The sequence below is a fragment of the Silene latifolia genome, chromosome 9 (genome assembly GCF_048544455.1).
Source record: "Silene latifolia isolate original U9 population chromosome 9, ASM4854445v1, whole genome shotgun sequence".
Classification (NCBI taxonomy): Eukaryota; Viridiplantae; Streptophyta; class Magnoliopsida; order Caryophyllales; family Caryophyllaceae; genus Silene; species Silene latifolia.
The window spans coordinates 149,150,241-149,164,030 of NC_133534.1; the positions used below are offsets into that span (position 1 = coordinate 149,150,241).

Consider the following 13,790-nt stretch of genomic DNA (forward strand, 5'->3'; position numbering starts at 1 on the left):
AGGATTCTTGGGCAAGGTGCAGTACATAAGTCAATTCATATCGAAACTCACCATGATCTGTGAACCTATCCTCAAAAAGCTAAAGAAAATGGATCACACCATGTGGGATGATGACTGTCAAAAGGCATTCGACCGAATCAAGGAGATACTAGCCAAGCCACCAGTGCTCATGCCACCCCAACGAGATCACCCTCTTGGTTTATATCTCACATTAACTGAAACAGCCATGGGTGCCATACTGGCCCAAACTGTGGGAAAAGAAGAAAGAGCTATGTACTACCTTAGTAAGAAGTTCTTGGAATACGAGTGCAAGTACACACCACTCGAGAAGACATGCCTCGCTCTTGTGTGGGCAACAAAGAAGCTACGCCATTACATGCTTAGCTACTCCGTCAAAATATACTCCAAAATGGATCATGTCAAATGCCTCTTCGAAAAACCTGTTCTCAACGGACACCTAGCAAGATGGACTTTGATGCTCTCAGAGTTCGATCTCAAGTATGTACCTCTGAAAGTTATAAAAGGGCGCGCTGTCGCCGAGTTCTTCGCAGAAAATCCCATCAATGATGCACAAGCAATAGACACCTGGTCGTTTCTGGATGAGGATATACTCTAAACAGATGTAGACTCCTGGGACCTTTATTTTAATGGAGCGTCGAACTTAAGAGGATTCGGAATAGGAGTGTTGCTCATTTCTCCTGAAGGCGAGCATACACCACTCTCTGTCAAACTCGACTTCGAGGTGGCAAATAATGCAGCAGAATATAAGGCTTGCCTCATTGGACTACAAGCAGCAGTAGGTTTAGGCATCAAAAAACTTCGGGTACATGGAGATTCATCTTTGATCATCAACCAAATTAGGGGATCTTGGAAAATTCGGAGTGAAAGCCTAGCACCGTATCAGGCCAGAATAGACCAAGTTGCCCAATTCTTCGATCAAGTAACGTACCTACACCTACCTCGAGAAGAGAATCAATTTGCAGATGCTCTAACAAAACTTGCATCTTTGATTAATATGCCGGATGATATGGTAGAAATGCCTTTATGCATCGAACGACGGTCTAAACCGGCTTATGTGCACCAAATCACAGATGAAGAAGAAAACCCAGAGGAACCTTGGTTCCAAGCGATCCTGAACTTCAAACTAAACGGCACCTATCCACAGGATATGGATAAGAGGGGACAACGTGTTATACGCTTACTAGCTTCCCAATACGTCCTCATACAAGGAGAATTATATAAAATAACGCCTCTTGGTGTAATCCTGCGTTGCCTTGATCATTCACAGGCACAGAAAGTGATGGAAGAAGTCCATGATGGAGAATGTGGCCCTCACATGAGTGGACCAATGATGGCAAAGAAAATCACGCGTTTAGGGTATTATTGGACCACAACGGAATCTGATTGCATCAAGTACGTCAGACATTGTCATAACTGCCAAATCTTCGGGAATGTGCAACATGTCCCTCCTTCATTACTCTACACCATGACATCTCCTTGGCCATTTTCTGCGTGGGGAATCGACATCATCGGAAAGATCACTCGAGCCGGAAAAGGAGGTCACTGTTTCATTTTGGTGGCTATCGACTATTTCACCAAATGGGTAGAAGTGGCTTCTTATACTAGTCTCACGGCCTAGAACGTGGACAAATTCATACAAACCAATATCATTTGTCGATACGGTTGCCCACATGAGATCATCAGTGATAATGGGTCACATTTCCAGGCTGAGACTGAGCAATTGCTAGCTAAGTATAAAATCAAACATCACCATTCCTCACCGTATAGACCACAAAATAATGGCGCAGTAGAGGCAGCAAACAAAAATGTTGTCACAATCCTCAAGAAAATGATTGACAATTATTGAGATTGGCCAAGTAAGATACCATTTGCCTTATGGGGATATTGCACATCCGTTAGGACGCCCACTGGGGCAACTCCTTTCTATTTGACCTACGGCATAGAAGCCGTACAACCAGTCGAGCTCGAAATACCATCCTTGCGAATTTTACTCGAAAGTCAAATCCCAGAAGCCGATTGGAAGAGGGATAGATATGAAGAACTCATCCTCCTGGATGAACAAAGATTGCGTGCATTGAATAATGTGCAAACGTATCAGGCACGTATCAAACGAGCCTTCAACAAAAGGGTTAAGCCAAGGAACATCAAAGAAGGAGACTTGGTTCTCAAATCAGTTAGAGCTCTTTTACCTGTCGATCCACGAGGAAAGTTAAAACCCAACTGGGCCGGACCATTTCTGGTCAAATCCATACTCCCGGGGGGTGCGGTTAGGATCACAGACTTAGATGGGAGAATTTGCCAACCCAACAAACCTCGACCAACTAAAACGTTACTATGCCTAGAATAGGAACAAAACGCGCCTCGCGTAACCTCACGTGTCGCTCCTGTGGCACGGAATATAAACGGCCCCTAGCCAGCTGAAATAAAGCTAATGTCACCTTGCTCTTGCATTTTGACAGATCGTCATCCTCATATCATCAAATAAACTGAATTTTGCTTTAGGAGTAAGTAAAGCTCATGTTTATTTTCTAGTTCATTACAAGCTCTTTGTTAGAACAATTATTCTTTTACACTTATTTGAACTACGCGCAAGGGTTTGATTTCATTTTTTTAAATGAATACGTAGGCAATCCTTCACAGGATACAACCCATTATTTTTTAAAATGTAAACAGAAGGACATTTGTATATGCATTTGAAATTCGACAAGAATAATAAAAGAAAATCACAACGGTTTCATAACCAATTAACCTTTTTTATTTCATTTTTTTTTCATAATAATAATAATACGCTACATAATAAAATAAATGCTAAAATTAATAGGCTAGGATTCTAAAAACCCCGCCATCTTATCACAAATAATAATAATAATAATAATAATAATAATAATAATAATAATAATAATAATAATAATAATAATAATAATAATAATAATAATAATAATAATAATAATAATAATAATAATAATAATAATAATAATAATAATAATAATAATAATAATAATAATAATAATAATAATAATAATAATAATAATAATAATAATAATAATAATAATAATAATAATAATAAATATCAAAGACTTAGGCTATTCTTCCATTTTCCCTTTGCCTTTGTCATTTTTATCATATTTCTTGTCTCGACCACGAGCCGGGCGCTCCTGCGCTATCTCAGACCTAATCACACTAGTACAAAAATCACTTACGGCTACGGTTAAAAAAGGCATATGGCTACGGTTGTTCAACCGTAGTAAATCAAGGGGTAGCCGTAGGTCAAGGACTTACGGCTACGGTTGGACAACCGTAGCCTAAAGTGTAAAAGGCTACGGTTGTTTTGGTGAACCGTAGCCAAAAGTTAATAAACGGCTACGGTTATTTACAACAACCATAGCTAAAAGTGATAAAAGGCTACGGTTATATTAGAACAACCGTAGCCATTTATTTTATTTTTTTTAAAAAAATAATAAATTAAATTGTACAGTGCTCAATGCTCCATGGATTCATTTATATAAACCAATAATCACGTTATTGAAATTAAAATCCAATACACCATGTACATTTCTTCATATCCAATCGCAAGTAGTGAACGAGCTACTTTACGAACCAATAATCATGTTATTCAAATTAAAACCGGTCTTATTCTAGGGCTTTTGTTACTCGTGCTATTTAGCGAGGAACGGCTTACATTTGCTCGATGCATCCTACTGAGGATAAACAGGCTAGATCTGGTGCTATAGGGGCTTGGGTACGACATCTTCAAAACACTCGTCTTGAGGAGTCGAGTGATCATAACCACATTGTCCGACATCTGTCTCAGGTTCAGGAGCAGGTGCACTCCTGTGGGGCCACTTCCGCTTGACTGATGGGTCCAACGAGTCGGATAGATATGACCACATGAGCCTGGTGTCCATACCCACTTGGCACTGCCACCGTCTTTTCATATGAGGAACGAGTTGGGACTGGGCATGCATACTTGGCTGTCCATAAGTAGGAATAAACTGAGTCTAGGCACCCGTCTGTCCATTAGGTTGGTCGTGTATCTCTGGCCACAAGAGAACGCATCACATTAATTAACTTTAAATCTAAAATGCTCCATGTATACAAACTCGTAATGATATCAATCATATGGAGTTTATTAACAGAAAGTCATTCAAATAAAATATTGAAACAAGCAAATCGATATACTCACATTTGCAGCACATCAAAAAGATCTCATTTTCTCTACTGCTCTTAAAGCAAGTGAGCTGCCATCACCTGACCAACTAGCATAACCAAAAACAACTCCACCTGCAATAAAACCAACAATACTACCTTAAACCTTTATAGAACAATAAACCATCGAGTACTCAAATCTCGATATCATTTGAGAAATAGCGCCAGACCTATTGCTAGCTCGATGCTCAGCTTGAAACCGGCATGGACTCCCATCTCCTATCACCCATACAACCTTCTTCGAAAACATCATCAAGAAGAAAATTAATTGATCAAAAGCAATAAAAAAAATTGATTTGAACAATGAAAAGGATGTCAAAAAAATAGAACAAAAATAATAGATTTCAGGAGTATAATCAAGATAGCATTAGAATTAAGATTAATTGGGGGTATTGTATTCACGAAAGGCCTAACAGGTGATTCTAAATTATAATAAGACTATAAAAATCCCAATCTTGTAGAACTGGAGTAAAGCTAGACACTCTTGAAATCATTCGACCGTTTGCTAGTTTGCTACTATATCCTCAAATGATTTAAAATCCATCCCTGTTCAATTAACTGGTAGTGCACCTCTGTGATGAACATGTAACACTATATATAACCAAGTTAGATACCTAATTTATTTATCAAAAATAAACACTGTGCTTAACCTCCCAGGCCAGCCTTAACTTTTGTCCGCCTCTCAACTTTTATCATTTCAATTTCACTATAACAAGGAAATTTATAGAATTCCCTTCTCCAAAGATGTCTAGAATACATCCAACGGAATAAATCGATTAAAACGATCCATCTCCCAATTGAACTGAAGTTTAATTGAAAGGCCTAACCCTAATACTTAATTGTACCCAAATAGAAAAAAATAATTGAATCCATATACTCTAAATGCCAAAAAAAACCTTAATTCGATTATAAATTGAAAACAAATGAGGAACAACAAAGAATTTAAGAAAAAAAAACTGATAAAATACCAACCTACTTGAGAATTGCATGTTAACTAGCTGACGAATGACGAAGTGCCGCCGGAAGTAACAAGGGGGTCACGAGGTCGGTGTCGAAAATGACGTGATGTTGTGGGTGACGATATGGCTACCGGCGTTCTGCGTCGTCAAGGTGAGCAAAAACGAGGTAGTTGGGTGTTGAGGGATGAGGCAGATGGGAATTAGAATTAAAAAGGGTAGTGAGAGGGTTTAGGTGGTAACTGGGTAAGGTCACTTATATTCTGAGGAGTGGGGTATATTAATGGCATCGGTTCAGAATTAAGTCGATTAACCGTTGCCTTTTCTTATCATTTGGCTACGGTTTAATGCTAGAACCATAGTATTTTCCTCTAATCTGTATTTATGGCTACGGTTGTAGGAACATAACCGTAGCCATTTATAAACGGCTACGGTTATTTTCAACGACCGTAGCCTTATATACTTGCCTAATGTCATTTTTCTACTAGTGTCACCAACGGTCTCTCTCGTGGTCTAGCCTTGCCATTCTTATCTACCACCTTTTCCACGGCAGGAGAAGTCTTCGGTTTCTTCGATGGATGAACAACTTGAAATCCGGCGACTTCCTCTCCCTCGGTCAAGTGCTTCTCATTCTCCTTCTCTACATCACGAACCTTGTAGTCAACAGGCTTAAGATGCCACCATGGTACGATCCATCTAGTCAAGGGACCATCCTCGCTCTTCAGCTTGTTCTCCCAGTAGTTGCAGACTCGAGTAAAGTCCACCATGTAAAGCCTGGTCCTCATTGCAATTGAGCGAGCATGATAAGTAGGAACATTAACTGGGGGCTCGATCAATCGAAGACGCTCCATAAGCCAAACCTACCAAAGCAGGCATTAGTATCCAACAAAAAAAAGAAAAAAAAAGAAAAAACAAGAAAAAAAAAACTAGACAAAAAAAAGAAGAAAAAAAACGAAAAAAAAAGAAGAAAAAGTTGTGTTCTTTTACCTGAAAAATGATGGGACTTCCTAAATAAGGAAGATCGCGGTTGGCTTTCCTGTTATCTAACCCCAACAGGATCTCTCTGAAACATAGGCAAGCTGGGCTCCTGCGCAGCTCCATCTGCTCAACTAGGCTCAAATAGCGAGGGTCACCTCTCATATCCTCATCAACATGCCCTTGAAGGACATAACCATGCAATAGGCAAAACCCAAATGCCCTACGCCTCGCAACATAGGAGATAGTAGCATCTGCCCTATTTATGAATCGATCGATGAAATCCAGCATTCGAACTCCTTTTGAGGTCACAAGACGGTCAACCTTAGCTCTTGTCAATCCAAGCAAATCTCTGAATTTGTTCTTATACCCCTGAGAAGTAGAGGGTATAGCAGGTAAATGTTCCGGGTCTCAACCACCAATTGCAGCAATTTCTTCAGGGAATGGGCAGATATCGCCTCCAGGAAACGCAAATACGTGATAGTTCGGGTCCCAATACTCAAGACAAGCATCCAAAAATGGTCTGACAACCTTAATTAGCTTCAAGCTCAAAATTGATCCAAGGTTGTAGGCACCCATATCATGTTTCTCACATTTGAGAACTCGTTTGTCCATTCTTTGAGACGCATTTCTAAAGTATTCATGATGTATAGAGAGTTTTTATGTAATAAGACGCAGAAAGACGGAAGAATTATAAGAATAAAGCCTCCATCGACGTCTATATTTATACTAAAAGTTGTTTCCTAAAATCTGTCAGGACGGACACACTAAGGAAAGGGCGCATCACTTGCTGCGCCTCTTCAAAGGGACGCAGCTCCTGCTGCGCCCCTTCCTCAGCTGTATTTCTGTGATTTTCCGCGTTGGATATTTCCTAATTCCTTAAAGCATAATTTCCTACGGGTTATTATTTTTGGTAATTCTGTCAAATTACCATGTTTTGAGTTTCCTAATTCCACGGGCACGCATTTCGAGGCGACATTGGCATTCTCGACATTTCAGCACACTTATCCATTTCTTTTTAATTTTATTTTTTTGGGGAATCATTTCACCAATTTAATTATTTATTTCAGCACACTTATCCGTTTCTTTTTAATTTTCTTTTTTTTCTCGGAATCATTTCACCAATTTAATAATTCATTTTCAAACTTAGCCATTTCTTTTAATTTTTCTTTTTTGGGAAATCATTTCACTCCCGTTTCATTTCAAACTAATATGTTTCTATTTTCATTTTTCTTTAGGGGGTAACCCTCCCTACCGTCCGGTCATTTTCGATGAATTTTTTGCATTTTCTCGAGTCTTTGTCTTGCGCTAATTTAGGCCATATGTACAAATGTATTTTATGTGCAATTTCTGTGTAAATTTCGGCAGCATGACGGTATAAACCGTCATCTACCAAACTTGTTCAAAGCTAACCTGCAGGTACGAACATAAAACCCAGCAGCAAAGGCACTCAGGCCATCATATATACAACCAAAAGGAATATGTACACCAAACTGGGGGCTCGAGCCCGGAACAAAGTGTATAGAGTAAAAAATGAAGGTCCTAAAATGTACAAAAGTGTGTAAAGAACAGCCAACAACAAGAAGTAACAAACTACTGCTAGTCGTCGCCCAACTCGGTAACTCTCGCCTCGAGAACAGCGATCTCGGCGTCGCGGACTTCTAGTTCCCTCAGCAGACGAGCCCTCTCCTCTCGGGACTGGGCTAGCTCTCGCTCCAAGTCACGCTCCCTCTGCAAACGACAAGAATTGGCTCATGTCAATCATTTCAAACATAAAGAAAGTTAGAAATTTCAAAAATGAAGTAAACGGAAGGTTCATACCTGACGTCCTCGACCGCCAGCAAGTGCCTCGATGGCAGTAGCCCGTAGCCGGTTGGCTACCCTCTATAAAGCCACGAACCGGGATGGCGCAACCTACATTCCAATAAACAAGGATTCTCAATGATTGGATAAGTTTAAACAAATGTGTTCTTATACAAAAATTAAACAAGTTGGGGAACATACCCTCCGAATCAAATGCTGCCACTCGTCCAGGCCAGCATCTCTCACCGCCACGTCAAAGTCGCGAAGCTCGGAGATCGTCATCATCCCCGTCGCATCAGTGTACTCGAGGGTCTCGGGGTAAACTGGGGGCTCGATGCCCGCCACCTCAACCTCCTGCAGAATTGAAATGGGTTTCATTAATTGATGATCATTCACCATGCTTTCAAGACAATCGAAAGAAGAATAAAGCACTTACCACAGCTGGCCAGTACGCCAACCTCCGGTAGAGGAACGCCGAGTAGTCCTCACCAGGAAGAAGGAGGGCGTCGCCACCGACGTCTGCCAAGTCTGCCTCCCTCTCAGCATCAGAAGGCTCCCTAAACATCGTCTGAGGAGGATCGATGGGGACCGCCAAGAGATCACGAGAGCACTGACGAGTCAAACGCTCGCCCAAGTACCACACGGGGCCCATCGACGTCCTCAGCAGCAACCGGCTTGAGCTCCTGGGTCGAAGGACCTCAGCCACAAAAGGAGGGACGCCAGTGTAGTCAACCCAAGGCCTGGGCACCCACTATGAAAAGCAAACAAGAGGTCGTTCTTATGATCATTTCTAAAAGAAAGCAATGAAGAAGCAAACAAAGAAAGGTGAGTCGAAGGTACTCACGCCCTCCAACTGCAGAGCGTTCACGTCCCGTCGACAGACGTCGTGAAACGAACGCTGGCTCTTCGTGCAACACATCACCCAATCCGTCACAACGGGATAGGCTCTCTCCACTGGCTTTGTCCTCTTGGGCGCGAGACTCGGAAAGTTGGAGTATACCTACGCCTGCAAGATAAGGTAATCAATAACGATCTTTCGTGATTCGATAGGAAAAGGAAATGATCTTTCATGATACGAAATGAAGGTTCATACCTCCAGCAACAGTCCAGGGCCAACGGTGGCACGAGAAGTCCTCTTCTCCATCAGCTCCGGACGAACCATGGCCCTCATATAGCGAATGAGGACTGCAAAACCAGCAGTGACCCAGTCCCAACGGCCTAGGCCACTCAAGTCAGAAAGGAAGGGAAGAAGCTTCGTCGACAGCCTCTCTCCCTTGTCTCTGAGGTAGATCGAAGACAAGAACAACCAGAGCCACAAACAAGCTCTCTACTCTGCAATGCAAGAAGGAGGAGCCGTCTCCCTCTCATGGATCACCACCATCGTCGGTCTCTTCCTAGCGAAGTAATCCCGGACGTAGGAACTCGGCACCAACCCAGGAACCGCAGCAGCCTTCGGCATCAGGTTCCAACCAATCAAGCTCCTAGTCTCGGCCGAGTCCACCCTCATGGCTGTCTCCGGCCACACCACAGCCTCAGTCCCGCACGGCAAGCCAGAAATAATGCCGTAATCCTTCAACGTGACCCCAACCTCGCCAAAAGGCATGTGAAAGGTAGAGGTCGTGTCCCAAAACTGATCAAGGAAAGCTCGAACCAGGCTAAGGTTAGCCCCAATATTCCTTCCCTTGATGTCCCTCCAAGCTCGTACCAAGGCACCAAACGCTCCCCGCTCGATGATGGTCCGCTCCTCCGCCGATAACCTCCCGTAAAACTCTATCATCGTCGTGTAGCCCGAGAAAGACCTGATGTTCCCGGCCTCCTATTTGGATTTGAAGCAAGAGCTATCTTTAGCTCGAATGAAAGAGAAAAGGAATAGCAAATAAGAATAAAAGAAGATAAATGAAAGAGTGATGAGTTCAAATTACCAAGCTCTTCACCGTCCTGTAGGACAGGTGACCCTTTGCAACCCAGATGAGGTGTCTGCTATCCTAACTCTTAGCCCATCGGGTGCTCCCCTCAGCTGATGACCACCTCCTCCGACATTGGCCCGCCTCAGGGCCTCCTCCTCCTCAACAGCCTCCTCCTCGATGACCTCGTCCTCAACAGCTGCCACTGCAGCAGTAAAAGCCTGCTCTAACGCATCTTCGAGCGTACGAGAAGGGTTAAGAACAGTGTCCACGTCCATGGGACCCCTCCCTGACGTAGAAGCCTTATCACCTGCAAGAGTAAAGTGAATTTAGGCCGTGTCAAATGACGACGAGCCTTAATTAGGTGATTTTCGAGTTTTCAAAGCTCCGAAACCGATCTTTTCTCGCCATCTTTGGCTGTTTTCCCACAAACCCGTCCCTCATGTGGTAGTATGGGGTCAAGTCAAGTCTAAATTGAAGCCTAGTCATGGGCTCGAGTCGGAATTTTGACAGCATTTCATTATTACGATGATTATGCCCTAGAAAAGTGTCCTGAAAAAGCCGTCACAAATCGAAAATCCGAGATGGTAGGAAGTTTACTCATCATGCAATGATTCTAAATATCAAGTTTCATCACAAATGGGCAATCCTAAGGCTATTTTCGAAGCAATTTACGGTTCAGCTGTGAGACCGTCTCAATTTCACTCAAATGCTGAAAACTCAATGAAAATTCAAAATGAACACATGGTTATGATCCTTATATTGCCAATTATCCATTTACCAAGTCAATTTTGCAAGGCAAAATTTTTTGGGGGAAAAGCCCCAAATTTTCGACATTTTTTGGGTTGGAAACCATAATTTGTCGATCCAAATTGATCAAATATGGAAGATTAATGCAAAGATTATACACATACCTCGATTAGTCATGGCAAATGCAAGCTTTTGATCAAATTTTGGCAAGAAATGGTTGGAATTTAAGAGAGTATTGTGAGGATTTATGCTTCGAAATTATGAATAAAACACGACTTTTATCGGGTTTTTACCCAGACAAAGACACATCCAGGAAAAGACGCAGCAGGTGCTGCGCCTCTTCCAAGAGACGCAGCAGGTGCTGCGCCTCTTCCTCAGTTTCCCTCCAAATTAATTTTCGAAGATTCGTTATAAGTTCGTTATTCGTGGACCCATCTTTGGTGCGCCTCTTCCTCAGTACCATATATCATATATTTGGTCCGTTTGATGTTTATTCTTCGCCCGGACCCGCATTTTCAAGCCAACTGTGAACTGTCGTGGTACGTTATCAAGACCTCCCTTGCCACAACGAGCGAGCACCCTCTGACAGGTGTTTCGACACACCTCTATTCTGTTCCCCCAGCGAGAGTTCTGGACAGATAATTTTCCCTCTCAAGACATGGAGATCAGTCCCGATTATGTTCCCCCATCAAGAGTTCCGGACAGACAGTTGTCCCTCTCAACAAGTGGAGATCAACATCAACCTCAAGTTTTGCCGAAATTTGTTTGAAAACCGACCCGAGCAGATTTCCCCATCAGTTCCTGCCAACGTCCTGCTGCCTCTTCGATTTCACGTTTTTCCTTCCCTTGGAGTCTCAAGGAATCTCAGGTACGGTCTCATCTTATGGCTGGCGAGCCTCCTTACGTACTCTAATGGACTTTAAACGACCCTCGCCGATAGTCGACAGACTCTAAAATGTTCCCGACGACAGGTCCTTGGCTCAGACCCCTTGAGCCGCCTCGCGTCGCCATAGTCGTCAGGTTGTAATATTTGATTGACCTGATGGCTATACTTTGACTTTCGCCTTGTCCAAGCCTCAGTCAAAGTGGGGGCTCTGTAGATACCTCATTTCTACACCTCCCGCAAGCCACCCGGTGATGATTGGCCCGTATGTTTGGTACACGGAACGATTTATGATAGTTCGTAAGTTTATCGTCAAGTGATAGCTCAAACACTTGTTTCTACCTCATAGTCGTCATCTATGCGCCGATACGGTCGTTTTGACAGTAATTAGAGTACATTTGGAGTCCGGGTCAAAAACTGTCTTCATTTTCTAATAACCGTCTAAAATGCCGAGTCAGAATATTCTAGAATGTTCCGGATGTTTCTATTCCATATTTTCAATCTTTTAATCTTTTTGGCAAATTATATCCCGGAAATATTATATAAAATATTAAGGAAATTGAGATCAAACCGCAATTCCATAATAGAAACGCGGAAATCTTTCTTCCGAGAGAGAAACCACTTGGGAAAGGACGCAGCAGGTGCTGCGCCTCTTCCAAGAGACGCAGTGGCTGCTGCGCCTTTTCCCCAGTTCCTTTCTGCGTATTTTCAAATCTTTTTGAGACTCACTTCCAAAGTTTCTCCGAAACCCTAATTTCTTCGTGTGATTAGTATAAATAGAGACCTTCGTTCCTCATATTTCTCACGGGAGTGTCCGCCCTTCTCCTCTCCCTTTGCATTCCAAGACCACGCTCTTGCTTTTTGGCGTCTACGTGCTTGAACTTTTGACCACGTAAGCTCGGATCCTTCTGAGTACCAGCCTCGTTTTGCATGACCGACCAATTTGACCAACTCCACATCAATCAACTTAATCAATCTTATTTAATTTCCTCTTAGAGGGCACTTTCGTCGTACATTCGAGTCGAGCATCACTAAACGTTAACTTAGTCAATCTCGTTCCGTCAAACATGTAAGTCTGAGGGTGTAAATCCCATATTTTATTATTGTACTTTATTTTTGTAATCATTATTGTAAGGTTTACGTCCAAATCCCATTCAAAACCGATTTATAAAACCTTGTTTCAAACCCCTTTCACGGATTAACAGGAGACAAACGTCGAGAAAGGACGCAGCAACTGCTGCGCCTCTTCGAAGGGTCGCAGCACCTGCTGCGCCTCTTCCTGAGGTGCCTTAGTTCCTGTATCGTTTCTTCTTCCTTCGTCTTTTGTTCGTCTGTTTGTTTTGTTTTGTCTTTGTTTGTTCATGTTTCATTGACACGATAATTCTAGTATAATATCTTTAACATGTAATTCGTTATTAATTAATTCATCTTTTAAATCCCGACTTAAATCCCTTATAATTCATATTTGCGGGTTTTCGTCATTAAAATCAATTCGGGTTTTTTTAGAGGTTCAATTCACCAATATTGAGTCTCTGAAATTCATCATTGGTATATTTTCATCTGTTTATCATCATCATCAATAGTTTAGCATTAATAACCTAATTAATCTAACTAGTTTGTTAATTTGTATCATTAATCCCGTAATTAACCTGGTTTAGGGGTTCGGGGACGCAACGTGGTCCCCGATGGGGGTTCGGGGCAACGCCCCCGAAACTTAAACGGTATCCGTATCTGTTATTGGGCTAGGTCTGTCTTGGGCCTTTATTAGGTCATTCTCAGATTAGGTTTAGAGAGTATTATATAAACTCTCTAATCCTCTACCTAGCGATTATGCTTATCATACCGTCTCGAATCAGAATCAAAACTCCTCACATATCAATAAAACTCTCTCCCTTCTCGCCCAGGACGTAGCTAACACACCGTTAGTGAACCACGTAAATCTGTGCGTTTGTCTTTTATTGTTCTTTATTTGTTCTTTCTTGCTTCGTTATAACAAATCGGGTATCGAGCCTTCGGGTTCCTGACCAGCGAGAAAGATGTCGGCGATGAACATAAAGATCGATCGCTTTACCGGGAGGAATAGTTTTAGTCTGTGGCAGATCAAGATGCGGGCTCTGTTAAAGCAGCAAGGGTTGTGGGCGCCGCTTTCGGATAAGAAGACGGAAAGCGCAATCTGCAAGTATCTGCCACTACTACGGCGAGATGGCGATCTGGAGGAGAAGGCACATTCAACGATTATGTTGTGTCTTGCTGATGATATCATCACCGAAGTCGCGGAGGAAACTACCGCAC

The 13,790-nt window shown here is 42.3% G+C and overlaps 1 long non-coding RNA gene across 2 annotated transcripts; it reads right to left on the reverse strand.

Moving 5' to 3' along the window:
- Positions 1-3,899: 3,899 nt before the first annotated feature.
- LOC141598340 (uncharacterized) lies at positions 3,900-5,425 on the reverse strand. 2 transcript variants are annotated; one of them, XR_012523431.1, is made up of 3 exons: positions 5,200-5,425; positions 4,398-4,462; positions 3,900-4,057 (listed from the first exon to the last, which is right to left on the reverse strand). It is a non-coding gene; the product is annotated as an uncharacterized LOC141598340 (long non-coding RNA). The 2 variants fall into 2 exon arrangements; XR_012523430.1 differs by having other exon boundaries at positions 4,398-4,465.
- Between the last annotated feature and the right edge of the window lie 8,365 nt (positions 5,426-13,790).